The sequence below is a fragment of the Oncorhynchus clarkii genome, chromosome 3 (genome assembly GCF_045791955.1).
Source record: "Oncorhynchus clarkii lewisi isolate Uvic-CL-2024 chromosome 3, UVic_Ocla_1.0, whole genome shotgun sequence".
NCBI classification, from domain to species: Eukaryota; Metazoa; Chordata; class Actinopteri; order Salmoniformes; family Salmonidae; genus Oncorhynchus; species Oncorhynchus clarkii.
The window spans coordinates 25,131,269-25,137,814 of NC_092149.1; positions in this window are offsets into that span (position 1 = coordinate 25,131,269).

The following is a 6,546-nucleotide window of genomic DNA, read 5'->3' on the forward strand; positions in this document are numbered from 1 at the left end:
TCAGGTTAGGTAGTCCTGAGGCATGGTCCTAGGGCTCAGGTCCTCAAGAGAGAAGAAAGAGAGAAAGAATGAGGAAAAGAGAGAGAATTAGAGGGAGCATACTTAATTACACACAGGACACCGGATGAGACAGGAGAAATACTCCAGATATAACAGACTTACCCTAGCCCCCTGACACAAACTATTGCAGCATAAATACTGGAGGCTGAGACAGGAGGGGTCGGGAGACACTGTGGTCCCGTCCGATGATACCCCCAGACAGGGCCAAACAGGTAGGATATAACCCCACCCACTTTGCCAAAACACAGCCCCCACACCACTAGAGGGATATCTTCAACCATCAACCTACTACCCTGAGACAAGGCCAAGTATAGCCCACAAAGATCTCCCCCACGGCACGAACCCGAGGAGGGCACCAACCTGGACAGGAAGCTCACGTCAGTGACTCAACCCACTCAAGTGACGTACCCCTCCTAGGAACGTCATGGAAGAGCACCAGTAAGCCAGTGACTCAGCCCCTGTAATAGGGTTAGAGGCAGAGAATCCCAGTGGAAAGAGGGGAACTGGCTAGGCAGACAGCAAGGGCGGTTCGTCGCTCCAGTGCCTTTCCGTTCACCTTCACACCCCTGGGTCAGATTACACTCAATCATAGGACCTACTGAAAATCTGAGTTTTCAATAAAGACTTAAAGGTCGAGACAGTCTGCGTCTCTCAGATGAATAGGCAGACCATTCCATACAAATGGAGCTCTATAGAAGAAAGCCCTGCCTCCAGCTGTTTGCTTAGAAATTCAGTGTAGAGAGGCTAGCACTGGAGTAATATGATCCAATTTTGGTTTTCTAGTCAAGATTCTAAGCACTAACTGAAGTTTATTTAGTGCTTTATCCAGGTAGCTGGAACGTAGAGCATTGAAGTAGTCTAATCTAGAAGTGACAAAAGCATGGATTAATTTTCCTGCATCATTTTTGCACAGAAAGTTTCTAATTTTTGCAATGTTATGAAGATGGAAAAAAACTGTCCTTGAAATATTGTTGATATGTTCGTCAAAAGAGAGATCAGGGGCCAGAGTAACGCCGAGGTCCTTCCAAGTTATTTGAGATGACTGTACAACCATCAAGATTAATTGTCAGATCCAACAGAACATATATTTGTTTCTTGGGAACTAGCATCTCTGTTTTGTCCGAGGTTTAAAGTAAAATATTTGCCGCCATCCACTTCCTTATGTCTGAAAAACAGGCTTCCAGGGAGGGCAATTTTGGGGCTTCACCATGTTTCATCGAAATGTACAGCTGTGTATTGTCCGCATAGCAGTGAAAGTTAACATTATGTTTCCGAATGACATCACCAAGAGGTAAAATATATAGTGAAAACAATAGTGGTCCTAAAACGGAACCCTGAGGAACACCGAAATTTACAGTTGATTTGTCAGAAGACAAACCATCCACAGAGACAAACTGTTATATTTCCGACAGATAAGATCTAAACCAAGCCAGAACTTGTCCATGTAGACCAATTTGGGTTTCCAGAACATTGTGGTGATCGATGGTATCAAAAGCAGCACTAAGGTCTAGGAGCACGAGGACAGATGCAGAGCCTTGGTCTGATGCCATTAAAAGGTCATTTACCACCTTCACGAGTGCAGTCAGTACTATGGTGTCTAAAACCAGGCTGAACTGTTTCGTATACATTGTTTGTCTTCGGGAAGGCAGTGAGTTGCTGCGCAACAGCTTTTTCACATTTTTTGAGAGGAATGGGAGAATCGATATAGGCCGATATTTTTTAGATTTTCTTGGTCAAGGTTTAGCTTTTTCAAGAGAGGCTTTATTACTGCCACTTTTAGTGAGTTTTATACACATCCGATGGATAGGGAGCCATTTATTAAGTTCAACATAGGAGGGCCAAGCATAGGAAGCAGCTCTTTCAGTAGTTTATTTGGAATAGGGTCCAGTATGCAGCTTGAAGGTTTAGAGGCCAAGACTATTTTCATTGTGTCAAGAGATATAGTATTAAACAACCCGAGTGTCTCCCTTGAACCTTGGTCCTGGCAGAGTTGTGCAGACTCAGGACAACTGAACTTTAAAGAGGAGTCCGTCATTTGCTTTCTAATGATCATGATCTTTTCGTCAAAGAAGTTCATGATTTTATTACTGCGGAAGTGAAAGCCATCCTCCCTTGGGGAATGCTGCTTTTTAGTTAGCTTTGCGACAGTATCAACATTTTGGATTGTTCTTATTCTCCTCAATGAAGTTGGAAGAATAGGATTATCGAGCAGCAGTGAGGGCTCTTCGATACTGCACGGTACTGTCTTTCCAAGCCAGTCGAAAGACTTCCAGTTTGGTGTAGCGCCATTTCCTTTCCAATTTTCTGGAAGCTTGCATCAGGGCTCGGGTACTTTCTGTATACCAGAGAGCTAGTTTCTTATGACAAATGTTTTTTTTGTTTTTAGCGGTGCGACTACATCTAGGGTATTACACAAGGTTACATTTAGTCCCTCGGGTGGTTAACAGGTTTTTGTACTCTGACGTCCTTGGGTAGGTGGAGGGAGTCTGGAAGGGCATCTAAGAATCTTTGGGTTGTCCGAGAATTTATAGCACGACTTTTGATGATCCTTGGTTGGGGTCTGATCAGATTATTTGTTGCGATTGCAAATGTAATAAAATGGTGGTCCGATAGTCTAGGATTATGAGGAAAAACATTAAGATCCACAATATTTATTCCATGGGACAGTACTAGGTCAAGAGTATGACTGTGGCAGTGAGTAGGTCCGGAGACATGTTGGACAAAACCCCCTGAGTCGATGATGGCTCCGAAAGACAGTCAGACATCATCCGCCTGCACTGCTGGCTGCAGTGTGGACAAGCCCATTATCTATGGCTCTGGTAGGTCTTGTGTTTAGAGAGGACGTTGAGTTGGATGAGCTTCTATGGTATCATTGGCATCCTGATGGTGTGATATTCAGCCTGAGGATGCTTCTCTTCACAAGATGCAGCTAATAAGACATATTTATTATTAAACGTGATGGGTCAGTGGTGTGTGTGTGTTATGGGGGGGTTGCTGAATGTATTCCACAGGGATCGGCTCACACACACTGCTGTTGTGTTCGTGCCGTCACATACCCCTTGACATATTTTACATTTTGTTGTTACAGCCCGAATTCAAAATATATATTTTTTACCCGTCTACACACAATACCCCATAATGACAAAGTGAAAACATGTTTTTAGATTTTTTTTGCAAATTGTATTGTAAATTAAATACAGAAATATCTAATTTACATAAATATCCACACCACTGAGTCAATACTTTGTAAAAGCACCTTTGGCAGTGATTATAGCTGTGAGTCTTTCTGGTTACGTTTCTAAAGCCTTGTTCACACTGCAGGCTTTAATGCTCAAATCAGTTTTGTTTTTCAAATCCGTTTTGGATTACTGACTTTCCAAACAGCAAGTTACAAGTGACCAAATCTGATTTGTGTGTGTCCAGGCAGCAGTTATTTGATTTGATGACATGGCAACGATAGTTGTCATAGTAACAATGGGTGTGTGCAGTGGTGTAGGCTGATTGGTGGTGGTGCTCGTGAATCCTATCACGCAGAAGGTATAGAGCAAGCTAATGCTACAACAATGCCTGCCGTGGACGTTTCCCAGTTGCTTTGAATGTTCAAAATCACAGTGTAAGAACACTTTTAAAGCCTCAAAGTAGATTTGTAGTCAAAACTGTAACTCGGCCACTCAGGAACATTCACTGTCTTGGTAAGCAACCTTAGTGTAGATATGTCCTTGTGTTTTGGGTTATTGTCATGCTGAAAGATATTTTAATCTCCCAGTGTCTGATGAAAAAGAGACTGAACCAGGTTTTCCTCTAGAGGTTTGCCTGCACTTAGCTCCATTACGTTTATTTTTATGCAAAAAAAATCCCCAGTTCTTGCCGATGACAAGCCCACCCATAACATGACGCAGCCACCTCCATGCTTGAACATATGAAGAGATGTTGTGTTGGATTTGCCCCAAACATAACACTTTGTATTCAGGACATAAAGTTTATTTCTTTGCTACATTTTCTGCAGTTTTACTTTACTGCCTTATTGCAAACAGGATGCATGTTTGGAATATTTTTTATTCTGTACAAGCTTCCTTATTTTCAATGTAATTTTGGAGTAACTAAAATGTTGTTGATCCATCCTCAGTTTTCTCCGATCATAGCCATTAAACTCGGTAACTGTTTTCACCATTGGCCTCTTGGTGAAATCCTTGAGCGGTTTCCTTCCCCTCCGGCAACTGAGTTAGGAAAGACACCTGTATCTTTTGTAGTGACTGGTTATATTGATACACCATCCAAAGTGTAATTAATAACTTCACCATGCTCAAAGGCATATTCAATGTCTGCCTTATTTTACCCATCTACCAATATGTGCTCTTCTTTGTATTTGAATCTGTGTTTGAAATTCCCTGTTTGACCTTACAGATAATTGTATGTGTGAAGTACAGAGATGAGGTAGTCATTCAAAAATCATGTTAAACACTATTATTGCCCACATTCCATGCAACTTATTGTGTGACTTGTTACGCACATTTTTACTCCTGAACTTATTTAGGCTTGCCATAATAAAGGGGTTGAATACTTATTTACTCAGAACATTTCAGCTTTTCATTTTTCATTTATTTGTAAAGAATTTTAAAAACATGTTCCACTTTGACATTATGGGTAGGCCAGTGACATAAAATCTCAATGTAACGCAACAAAATATGGAAAAAGTCAATGGGTGTGGATACTTTTTGACTGCACTGTATGTAGTTGAGTTGCCATTTTCTTGTTTTTTCAGTACCATTTTCTTGTTTTTTAAATTTACTTACAGATAGCCAGCGGCACACTCCACACTCCAACACATCAGATACAAACAAAGCATGTGTGTTTAGAGAGTCCGCCAGATAAGATGCAGTAGGGATGACCTGGGATGTTCTCTTCATAAGTGTATGAGTTGGACAATGTTTCTGTCCTGCTAAGCATTCAAAATGTAACGAGTACTTTTGGGTCTCAGGGAAAATGTATGGACTAAAAAGTACATTATTTTCTTTAGGAGTGTAGTGAAGTAAAGTTGTAAAAAATATTAAAAGTAAAGTACAAAAACCCCAACAAACTACTTAAGTAGTACCTTGAAGTATTTTCACACCACTGTCTAGATTGTAAGAGAGAGAATCATGACTGATCTACATATTCTATTTCTGTAGTAGCTCCAACATGTACGTTAATATATATATATTTTATTTAACTAGACAAGTCAGTTAAGAACAAATTCTTATTTACAATGACGGCCTACCCCGGACAAACACAGACAATGCTGGGCCAATTGTTCACCGACCTATGGGACTCCCAATCACGGCCAAATGTCATACAGCCTGGATTTGAACCAGGGACTGTAGTGACACCTATTGCACTGAGATTCAGTGCCTTAGACTGCTGCGCCACTTGGGAGCATAATTCTATAATTCAAAAGGCTCAGATGGTTCATTTCAAACTCTGGCCCCATGAGCGTTGAGATCATGTTGTGATATAGAGAGTGAGCTGCTAAGTAACTCCATTAATTGGTTAGTTGGTTGATTGACTGATTGATCTCATCACCCCACCTCTGAGCCCAGCCAGCCAGCCAGCTGTCCCAGTATTAACTGTGTTGTCATAGAGACCAGATCCTGTCTGAGGGCAGTATGTTTCTGTGTGTTGCTGACCTCAGGTCAGCGAGGAGCAGGGAAATATGAGTAAGCAGATGAGAGAGGAGGATACCGCTGGTGTATAAATGCCAGCCGGGCTGAAATTGGCAGAGAGAGGAGACAGGGGATTCTGTTGAGCTGGCAGAGCAGATGCAGAAACCCCCTGATACACACACACACATACACACACACACACACACACACACACACACACACACACACACACACACACACACACACACACACACACACACACACACACACACACACGCACACACCACCCAGCGTGGGAAGCTTGGGGTGGCCAAGGAAACTGCCAGTGATCTGGGTTTTGGGGGGGACAAATGGAAAAGGGGAGGAGACTGAAAGTCCCGCTTTCTCTTTTCTTTCTTTGTAACTCTCCTTCAATTTCCCTTTCAGAAGCGTTATTTCCTCCATCTCTCTTTCTACAATAGCCCATCTTCTCCGCACACCCTCTCTCTAGCCCTCTGTCTCTGCAGTACCTTCCTGTAAGGATGGGGGCAGCACTCAGACAGCAGCAGAAATCTGCTGACATCATCGCTGAGTATCAAGTCATCGCCAAGGAGAGAGAGAGAGGGAGGGAGAGAGGGATGGGAAGGAGAGAGGGAGGGGAGGAGGGAGGCAGTGCAGCTCAGATGGGTAATGAGAGAGAATACTGCAGCTCCCTCTCAGATTCCACACAAACATATGCGCCCACACATACACACACACACACACACACACTGGCACCATCGCGAGACCCACACACCCTCTCACTCATAGCATCATCACGGCTCTGCTCTGCTGCACCACAGAGAGAGGCATGCACTCTCTCTCTCTC